Source organism: Chlorocebus sabaeus, chromosome 26, assembly GCF_047675955.1.
Source record: "Chlorocebus sabaeus isolate Y175 chromosome 26, mChlSab1.0.hap1, whole genome shotgun sequence".
In the NCBI taxonomy this organism is placed as follows: Eukaryota; Metazoa; Chordata; class Mammalia; order Primates; family Cercopithecidae; genus Chlorocebus; species Chlorocebus sabaeus.
Window position 1 is genome coordinate 38,410,966 of NC_132929.1, and position 10,882 is coordinate 38,421,847.

The window sequence follows — 10,882 nt, forward strand, 5'->3', positions numbered from 1 at the left end:
CTCTGCAGAGGCTGTTTCAGTTCATACAGAGTCATCCATACAAACCCACAGCTCCCATTTGACAGTCAGTGGAACGCTCGTCTCCTGAGTGTCCAGGGTGGGGATTCTGCTGGCATAAAGAGCTTCCTCAGTGAGTCATCTTTAGGTCCCACGCTGGTTTCTATGCCTTCAGAATGGTCACAAGCCCGGACTGGAAAGCATCTGCTTACAAACCTGTCACCTGCCCTCCAACCCAAGACGCCTTTTTTCCTGTCTTGATATCTAGAAAATCTAAATGCATCCTAAAATCAATGTGAACCTTTAACAAGATAGTTTTACTTATTATCACATAAGTGAAGACATAAGATTTTTTCAGAGTTCATTTTCTGGATGTCACACGTCCACAATTTTGTATTTTTCCCCTCTTTTCTTTCCCCTTTTCTTTTCAGAGCCCTCCCATGGGAAGGGCACCGGAAGACCTTGAATTTACCCTTAATCTGCGCCTTTAGCCAAGGCAGTGAATGGAAGATGAATGACTTCACAGAGTCTAATGCCAGGGAGCAAGAGTGTTTGAAAGAATTCACAGTAGGGGAGGTAAAAGTTAACGGAAGTACATGATTTACAAAACTGGTAACAGTTAAAGGCACTCACCCTCTGCCTCTCTTTCTGGTGTGCTGTCGTGTCTCAGACTCCATCCACACTATAGTTTCAAAGTTCCACCGACGGGGGAAAGTGGGTGCTTTGGTCCTTCAAAGATGTCACCTTTCGACCTTGCCTGATGATCTTGTTTCACCAGATTCTAGCCCATGTCATGGTTTTAAAATATATAAACTTCTGACAGCTTCCCGTAAGTTACTTGTAAGTGCTTGCACGTATTAGAATTTTTTTTCAGACCAGTGAAATTAGAGAAAAGACACTGTAAAGGAAAAGCAAGTGAGAGAGTGTGTAGGACACTGACAGTGTGTGGGTACCAGTTCTGAAGAGGAGGGGAGCTGCTAGAGCCCAAGCCTCTTGGGGAAAAGCTGGCACACTCTTGGCTCACCCTCTTTAAGTGGAGCTGATCCAACACCTTATGCCTGCCCTGGCTGGACACTGAGAGGAGGGGCACACGTGCTTCCAGAGACCCTCAGAAGTCAGACCCCAATGCTCAGAGTCACCATGTGTTAATGGCCTCCTGTAACAGCCCCTCTGTGGCCCAGCCCACCCCACCCTCTGCTCTTCTATGCTATGCCCAGGGCAGCTGCCCTCTTCCGCCTGTCCCCCGTCACATCCTGGAACCCCAGGACCGAGGCAGGGGCAGGCAGTGAGTTCTTCCACCCTGCCTCAGAGTCGTTTAAAACCTTTACTGCATTTGATACCAGAAAAACCTCCAGAGACAAACCAAATGCAAAGGCCTGTCCTTTACAACTCTAAAGAACAGGCATCGAAGAAAGTCTATTTTTGTAGGAGCTGTATAAATACTCACCTTTTTGGAGTCGTCCAGTGCTGGGAGCTTTGGGGAGTCTGGTTCTCAGTTATCACCTGGTGTGGTCCCAGTTTCTCATCTGTCCTTTCCTCATCCACCCTGCTTATGTGTATGTGAACGGCCTCATGGCCGGCGTGGTGGTTTCTCAGTTCATCAGATGGTTGGAGGGCCGTGCCTTGTCTGGGTGTTATGTAATAAGCATTACCGCAGTGTCCTCAGATGGCACTGAGGGGGCCTTCTGGTTCTTCAAAGGAAAATCAATAACACAGGCATGAGTTCATTTGGGAGTGTGAACTTCCAGAGCATTAGTAAGGGAGTGGTGTCGGAGTAAAAATGGTCCCAGGTCTGGAGCACAGAAATGTGTCTCTGCGAAGAGGGAGCAGCTGTGTGGATGTGTTTCTTCTCACACGCTCTGCTCCTCGAGGGCTTTTTGAATCCTTGGGCTGATTTTTTGTGCCAGAAATTGCTGTTCCTGATGGCCAAAAGGGGAACCTGAAGTGGATTTCAGAACTGCCCAGTGACTTGAAAATTTGGATTTTACTTGGTTCTGCCTTTCGGAAGTCTTTAGATAGGGAAGCTAAGGTCATGTTTGGTTAAATGAACAGCCCTTGTTTAAATTTTGCCGGTGTCCAGCCAGCTGTGGCCCTGGCCGTCTGTGCAGGCAGGTTCCTCAATTCCTAGTTGGCCCTGCAGTGGGTCATCGCAGTCCCTCCAGGTCGGCTGCAGAGGCAGCTGCCCAGCCTGTAATCTGTGCATGGGCCTTAAGAAGTGAGCTGCCTGTAGCCTCATGGCATATGCTTTTATCAGGGAAAACCCTTTGAGCTTCTCCTGGGTCTCACCTGCTTGCTTTCCAGCTGTCTTAGTCAGTACGTTCACAGGCAACTAAAGCCTGTTCCTAATTCATCAAAAATTATAACCAAAATTCACCATAGTCTGAGAGTAAACCCCACCTCCAAAGTGATGCCAAGGCCAGCAACACCTCATGAAGCAACCAGACACAGGTCAGAAGTGGTGAGAAAGCCATGGGCTCTGCTCCTGGGGAACTCACAGGCTGCTCCCTGAGGAGCCTTGGTTTCCTCCCTGGCAGGTAGTCCCCAGAATCTTCTCTCCCAGCTTTCAGGTTCTGGGCTCTGGAAAGGCTTCTGGGATTCTGGCCTTAAGACCCCCAGCACAGACTATCTGCATGTTCCATTCTCAGATTCCTGGAGGAAAGGTACCCTCCGTTGACCAAGGGGCTGGCTGCTTCTGAGACTTAAACCCAAGAAATTTGGAGACGTTCACCTCAGGCTAAAAGGCAGTGGTCCCCAGAGTTCAGAAAGCAAAAGACCTTGACAACTGTGCTAGTAGTGGCTCTGGTCCTCTCTCTCCACAGTGCTGGCCTTTGCTGGGGAAGGCATCTTTCCCAAAGGTATCCCCAAGTACCATGTTGAAAATGTCCTCAGTCTGTTGCTCCATCTTTCTGAGCCTGTGCTTGGTATGTTATGTTTATGGTCATTACGGATGAGTGTGTGCAGAGCTTCGGGTTTTTTTTTTTTTTTTTTTAAGTTACAAAGAAGAACTATTTCTTCTCAATAAAAAAGGTTTGGATTCAGCCTCTTCCTCTGAGCCCACCTCCCAGCCCTCCAGGGAGCATCAATGTACCTGAGTCACTTTGTCTGCATCTCTTCATCCCACAAAACACGAGGCTGGGTCTCATTCAGCTGCCTCTCACCAACCTTCAAGATCCAGAAGAAAACAGGAACGTTCAGCTCTGCCCTGTGTCCTGTCTAATCGCATACATTAATTTATCTAACCACATAAGTTATTTTTTTTATTTGCCAGAAATAAACCTTTAAAGGAACAAACCTGTGTGGAGGACTCATGGGAACGGGAGGAAGGTGGACAAGAAGGGGGAGGAAACTGTCTTTATCGTGAGAGTAGACTTCTACCTTGAGGACTAGCTCCACAGTTACCAGAGGTATGTCAGGAGAGAGAGAGAGCACGCACGTGTGTATGAGTGAGTGACAGATGCAAAGCCACAGGGTGCCACTGAATTTCATGTAGCTTTGCTGACACAAGAGTTAACTTGGAGAAATTCCAGGAGCAGGCGTCCTGAACAAGTAGCTTGGGGACTTTTTGGCTTTACGTACCATCTCTGTCAGAAGACTGCCCAGTTAAATACAGACGTGCATATGGGATCATCTCCAAACTTGATCCAGGCCCTGACACAGGAAGGTTAGGTTCACTTCTGACAGCTGAGGCCACAACTGCAATCCCCAGAGACTGCCAGGCCCTCCTTCCTGTTTGGGAGTGGGAACTGCCGGGCCAGAAATCCCTGTTTGTGGGGGGCAGCCAGACTTAGAAAAATGTGAGGCATTTCTAATCTACAAGAGGGGGTGTCAAAGAATCACCATAGCAACGAAGAGTGTCACTGCTGTGTCTAACAACCAATAAGATAGATTTTTTTTTTTCACCCTTAAAAGGATGATTTAGGATCTCTAAGCCAGTTGATAATGAAGGTTTTTATATCTTTGGCTTAACAAGAACAACAAAAATGAGGTTGGGGCTGACCATCCCCACAGCGAAGGTGGGAAGCCTGAGCCAACCAGAAAGGGGTAAGAGGACTCAGCGAGTCTCCTGTGTGTCACATCGGTGCTGCTGGACAGCTGGAGCCCGGCCCTTGGCAGCCGTGGAGAAGGTGGTGTGACCATTTTGCAGAACGGCAAACCAAGACTCATGCAGAAGTGGTCATGTCTGTAGGAATTCAGATCCTCTGCACAGGCAGCTCAGTCAGGCTGCCCTATCAACTCAGACCTTAACTTAGACGTGCCCCGGCCCCTGCTGTGTATAGGACACTGGGGATCCGAGCCTACTTCCCGGAGGAGGTCACAGTCCAGGGAGGGCAAACATTGACCCAGGGCCATGGGAGTCAAGGGCAGAGCCCTGAACTGGGAAGGATTTCCAAGAGGAGGACATTTGGCCTGACTCCTACTGAATAGGAGTTCCCCAGTCAGAGAAGGGACAGGGTGGCACTCCAGGCTGCAGGAACCGCACTTACGTAGGCCTGGGTTTCTGAAGAGGCAGTTGCTGAAGGAGGTGAACAATTCAGTGAGGCCGGAGAGGAGGGCAGCCAGGAGCACAGCGTGAGGGGCCTTGTGTCAGGAAGGGCACTTCAGGTCCAGTTATCAGATGAATCACTGCAGGAGATCAGGAGAGAGATTCTGTCCAGGGAAAATGCATGATGGAAGCAGGAGATGCACTAACAAAGGTCAGCAACTAGAGAATGAATTCGGTTCCAAGGTAAAAAATTGAGAGCAAGGTGAGCTGGGCCACAGAGCTGCCCAGTGGGAGATGCTGTAGTGGGAGGGGCTGCCAGAGGTAGGATGGGGGAGCGGTGGTCCATCTCTAAGTTAGCTTACACCTACCATGTGCAAGACATTCACCGTCATCACCTTTATTTAATCCTCACAGCTATACTCAGTACAATGCATGGGTGCTCTGATCTCCATTTTATAGACAGCAAGGCTGAGGCACAGAGAGGTTAGGTAACTTGCCCAAGGCCACACAGCTAGCAGAACTGGGATCTCCCAACCACTATGTTAAGATCACCCAGCTAGTGAGTGGCAAAGCAAGGATTGAAATTCCAGTTTGTTTTCAACGCTTTTTTTTTTTTTTTTTTTTTTAAACCAACAGCCTAGGGAGAACCTCAGTCTGAGAATGGCCAGTGGGAAATTAAACATGCAGACACAGGGAGAGGGAGCTGGGGACAGAGGGAACTGTGTGCATATGGCAGAGCCTGGGATGTGCTGGAGCTCCTGGGCAAGTAGGGACAGTGAGCATAGGGGCTGGTGAGGGCTGCAGGGGAGGCCAAGTCTGCACGTGTCTGTGGTAGGGGGAAAGAGGACATTCTGAGGCTCACTGAGCCCATGCTACCGAGCTTGTTCTGTAACCTGCAGTCACAGAGAGCCTTGCTTTACTTTATTCCCACTGAGTGTCTCCAAAACCCTGCTCTATCCTGGGTTTAAAACCACAGTGTTCACAGGTAGCTAGCTAAATGGTTCAGAGAGATTCTGCCAGGCATTTTTATTTGAACACCCTCCACCTGAAGCAGAGCATAATTGCAGGAGTTTTGCTGCCTGAACTCCCCAAGGTGAGAAACCCCAGCCCAGACCTTCTGTGGCCAGGCTGACCTGGGGGTGGTGGGCGGAAAAGCCTGCCCACGTGGGCTGGCACCTAGGAGGCGCAGTAACAGCCTGAGCTCTTGCGGCCATATTCAGAGTCTCCTGCCTGTTTGGGCCTCTCTCAGGATAATCTGCAGCTTATTTTCAGAAAGAGAAGTTTAATTCCCTTAAGCTCACAACTGAATGTTGGAGAAATGCTTTCTGGATTCATCAGAAGGCTGACCGTGTTCCACATGGGGTCCAAGTCTTGGGGTAGCCCAGGATGAGAAGGGGCCCCGAGGGAGGCCCTCAGTCCCATGCACCCAGCACCGTGGTGTTACAGAGGCATTTGGGAAAGCAGGAAGGGAGAGGTGCTTAGAGGCTCCAGGGGAGAGACGGGCTGGTGTCCTCTCAGCTCCCTGACTCTGTGAGCATGAGAAGAGATGGAAGGAGAAGGCAAGGCACAGTCTTTCCCTCCAAAGATCTCAGACCACCCTGGAGAAGCCAGTCTCCTGCAAGGAGAAACGAGAGCAATGCCAAGTTATCCAGTGTGGTGGAAGGCCGGCAGGACTCCAGCCTCAGGGAGGGTTCTTGGGAGGGTAGGACTGAGGAGGAGGTGGACTGGAGTAGATCCTCAAAGGAAGGGAAGCAGCCTGTGCTAGTGAATAGAGCAGAGAGAACATTTAGGGTGTAGGCACGCAGGCAGGAAGGAGGGATGCGGGGAGAGGACCATGCAAGGTCTAAACCTGGAGGGACAGGTAGGGACGGAGGCTGTCTGGCAGGGCCTGCACTCCTTGGAATCAGGGCTCCGTTCCAAAGGAAGGAGGGGCCAGGGAAGCAGCAGAAGACACAACAGACCCTTAAGGCTGGCTGCCACTCTGCCTCAGTGCTACATTCTCCATGCCTGCAAGCTCATCATCAGCTCACCTGATGGATCGGGGCATTTTGCTTGGCTACCAGCAAGCCACAAACAGCCCTGTTCTCTGGCTTGCATCCTAGAGACACCTATGTTTGCTGACTCGATGGATCCTGACAGAGCCGTTTGCCAATCACGGAGCTTCCCGGGGTGCGTGGAGGAAAGCCCTCTGCACCCAAGTTTGCGGTCCTTGCTGTTCTGCATCCCGGGTGGTTCTGACCACAGGGGGCAGTGTGGTTCCATGGGACACCGATAGATCAGTCCCATTTTCCTGGAGAAAAAAGGGAGGCATTTCATGGGTAAATAAGTATCAGAAATCAGGCTATGAAAGGTAAACAGGTTAATAATTTAATAAGTCTCTATGAGACTTCTTAGAGCCTTTAAGATACTCATATGCACTGGATATCTCCAAAAGGAGCCTATAATATGTGGGGTTGCCCCAATTTGGAGGCCCTTGGAGCAGTTTTTAATTTCAGTATATTCTGAGGGACAGATATTCCAAAGATCACACCTTGGGAAACGCTGCTTCCAAATCCTATTGCGATTACTGTCTCTCCTCCCCTCTTAGCATGTCACATACCCCGTCCACTGTTACTAGGTAGTATTTTGCCTGTGCAGCAACCTCATCTAGGTCTCAAGCAGGGATCTCATGCAACCTCCCTAGCACCCAAAACCAAGCCTTTTGGGACATGTGAGGTATTTAATAAAGATGGACTGCCTGGGAGGAAACTTCAGACCATGCAGTGTGTAACTCGTGTTTATGACCTGCTTGGTGTCAGCTGCTTTGGACTCTGGCTGATTTGAACTTGAACAGACTTAAAAAGCCTATTCCCAAACAGCTACCACCCACCACAGCTGGCTTCTTCCTCCTCCCCACCTCCCCGTGGCCTTGCCATGCCACAGGGCAACATTATTGCCTCAGACTAAAATAGTTTCTCTGAAAATCACTTTCCTAGGGTTTCCTTCCTAAAACAGCTGCAAGGAAACACAGCTTGATCCTAAATATCCTGCCACCTCCTGGTAACTCTCCCCATTGTCCAGCAAAATCCAGAAGACAGGCTCCAGCTCAAAAGGAGTTGTTTGTTTTTTGAGACAGAGTCTTGCTCTGTTGCCCAGGCTGGAGTGTAGTGGTGCGATCCTGGCTCACTGCAACCTCTGCCTTCCAGGTTCAAGCAATTCTCCTGCCTCAGCCTCCAGAGTTGCTGGGATTACAGGCACACAACACCACACCCAGTTAATTTTTGTATTTTAGTAGAGACGGGGTTTTGTCATGTTGCCCAGGCTGGTCTTGAACTCCCAACCTCAAGGGATCCACCCACCTCAGCCTCCCAAAGCTGGGATTACAGGTGTGAGCCACTACGCCCAGCCAAAAGGAGTTCTTACTGAAATATTGAAAGGACCTCGGACGGTATCAGCCGATCCCTATGTGATGGTGCCCCCGGTCTGAATGCCAGTGGGATGTGAGGACCATCTGAAAAAGAAAGGAAAGGTGGAGGGGAACGGGTACTTTAAGAAGCAGAGTTTCCTCCTGCAGCTCCATGCTCCAAAAGGGCACTTGAAATTCAACTCCCCAATCCTTCCCTCCCTTTTCTTGCCTCATGTAGTACAATGAAGTGAAAAGAACCTACAAGGGCTTTGAACGTTGGAGACCTGGCTCGGAGCAAGTCTTAGCTTTCACGCCTGTTGATAGACATTGTACTTGAATTCCCAGCACCTACTCCCCTCTGCCTATGGAATCCAGCAATATTTGGGGGGATTTGGTCTCAAGTCAAGGATAACACCATTCCTCCTGCTAGTGACTGGTTCTGGAATGGGCATACAACCTGATTCTGGCCAAGGAGATAAGAGAAAATGTCTGCTGGTGATAAGAGGAAACACATTCTAGACAGTGTGTTTACTGAGTGGATGATATGTGTCTCTCTTTCCCACTCCCAGATTCCAAATTCCCTGCCTTTTGGGCCCACCTCACCACAAAAGCTCCAGAGTTGATTCATTACGTTTGAATGGATGCTTCTTCCGGGAAACTGCAGGAGTTCATGGAAGAGTTTCAGAAAGGAATGAGAATGCCTCAGGAGTTGTTCTGTGATGGAAATTGGTCTGTTGTTTTGTTAATACTGCTAGAAACACAGCGCTTAATAAAAATCTGTTCTTTTAGTTAAAAAAAAATTGTTCCCTTTTCTTTCACAGCTTGCTTGGCTACCAAGCTACATGAAAGCAATCTTGAAAATGTGACCAATGAAAATGGTGTTATCCTTGACTTGAGGATAACAAATATTGCTGCACTCCACAAGGCAGAGGGGAGTCGATGTTGGGAAGTCAAGCACAATGTCTATCATATATCCCCCAACAGGTTCTCTCTCCCCTGTTATCAGTGGTGAATGAAAAAGCCACTTTCTGACCACAAGCAGCATCAGCCTCATCATGGAGCCTCCCCCCGGGATGGTGGAATGAAGGCAATCGAAGAATCTATACTTTGGTGGCAGTGTCGATCAGTTTGTCTAACATAATTCTTCCAGGCTTCCCAATCCCTAACCAGATACCCTTCTGCCACATTTAAGCCAGCCGGAGTGGGGCTTGCAGCCAAGGCACCCTAACTAATGCCAGATAGCAGTCGCATAGGAAAAGGCCAACAAGCATTTGACCACATATTAGGCATGCAGCGAAATCTTGTTCCCTTTTCCTTCACACCTACATGAAAGCAATCTTGAAAATGTGACCAATGAAAACCCCATTGCGTCCACTTTCAAGAGTTAACTGAGCACTTGTGCCCCTAACATGATGCCAGACCCACAGTAGGTCTTCAACAAATGTTTAGTTTTTGATGTATCTGTAAAGTGTGATGTTGGTAACACCCCGATTCCAGTATATGGCTTACTTGATGGGTGTGGAAAAGGATAGCAGACTTATTGCAGACAGCAGCCATCCCAGTCCTGTTTCTAGACTCTGGGATGAGCAGTTGGGGCACCGGTCTCCCCACCCCTAGTCTCCATCCCCGCTCTCTGAGAAGCTAGAGAAGTCTGTGGCCAATCACCTACACAGCAAACCATCTGAGGAATGTCTGGTATTTGGGTATGTGGTATGGTATGGGTTTGTTTTTCCTGTTCATCATCACTTAGGATGGAAATCTTTAACTATTTTGACTGGAGGCATGAGCGTGGAGCTGAGGACCCCAGGGAATGGAAGGTGGGGGAGGGCGCAGGACAGTCCTGGTCTTTTCTCTGCTCCTGGGACTAAACGGCTCCATCCCTGACCTGGTGTGTTTTGCTCAGGCTCTGACTTTTCCCCATGGCCTCACAAAAGCGTTGACTTAGAAGCAGCAGTAGCAGCACGGGGAAGACATTTCCTTGGGCAGGGAATCACCAAAAGCTACAGAGACGAGTCTGGCAGGAAGGAGACTCAGCCGCTGTATGGCGGGGCTGGTTGTCCTTTGCGCTCAGTGTCTAGCTCCTAAGTTCTGCACAGGGGACAGAATCTGGGCTGGAATCTGAGACTTGGGTTCTGGTTCTGGCTTGGTGATCTTGGGCACATTTCTTTACTTCTTGGAAACTTTTTGTTTTTTATGTATTAATAGGCCTTTTGCCATGACTCTGAGTCTGGATGGTGATATCCTTGATCTTTGACAGCTACCAATTCTTCGAGAATAAATTGTATACGAGGGGCTCTACTGGCTGTTTATGAATATCGTTATTTTCCTCATCACAGATAACATTTATTAAGTGCTTACAGTATACCAGTCGACTACAGTTCCAAGGGCTTTTTAAATATTGATACATGTAACCCTATAAATAGGTGGGAGTCTAACCCCATTTTAATAGATGAGAAAATGGAAGCACTATCAAATCAAATACAACTAGAAAATTTTGTGCATCTAGGAAACAACAGATCCAAGAAGCAAACCCTGGCAGCCTGGCTAAGAATTTGTATCCTCAACCACTGTCTTCTAATATTGTTTATTTAATTTTTATATAACAACATTATATAAATGGAGCCTTATCTCCATTTTATGGCTGAGGACACTAAAACTGAGAGGCATCTTACAAGTCAGCCAAGACGACACAGCTTTTAAAAGGTGGAACCAAGAGCTAAACCGAGCTGTGCCATCCAAAGGTTTCCACCACCCCGGGCCCCCTCTTGACAGATCAATACACCCACAGAGAGAAGACTTCAGGCCCCAGGGTGACCACTGCAGCTTGGTGGATTTGATCTTGGAGGTCTCCATTTGATCTTGGAGGTCTCCATTTTTGCAGGCATGATGAGGATGTCAAAGTCTATTTTTCAAAAGTTCAAAACATGGCTCAAACGAATATCTAGTGAGCATGTGCCAAAGGTTTAACTCACTAATGAAAGAACCAGCAGAATGACAAGATTCATTAACATATATAT

At 48.6% G+C, this 10,882-nt stretch overlaps 1 long non-coding RNA gene across 1 annotated transcript; it reads right to left on the reverse strand.

Moving 5' to 3' along the window:
• Positions 1-788: 788 nt before the first annotated feature.
• LOC140710472 (uncharacterized) lies at positions 789-6,624 on the reverse strand. Its single transcript, XR_012091501.1, has 5 exons — positions 6,511-6,624; positions 4,482-4,620; positions 3,086-3,159; positions 1,445-1,688; positions 789-895 (listed from the first exon to the last, which is right to left on the reverse strand). It is a non-coding gene; the product is annotated as an uncharacterized lncRNA (long non-coding RNA).
• Between the last annotated feature and the right edge of the window lie 4,258 nt (positions 6,625-10,882).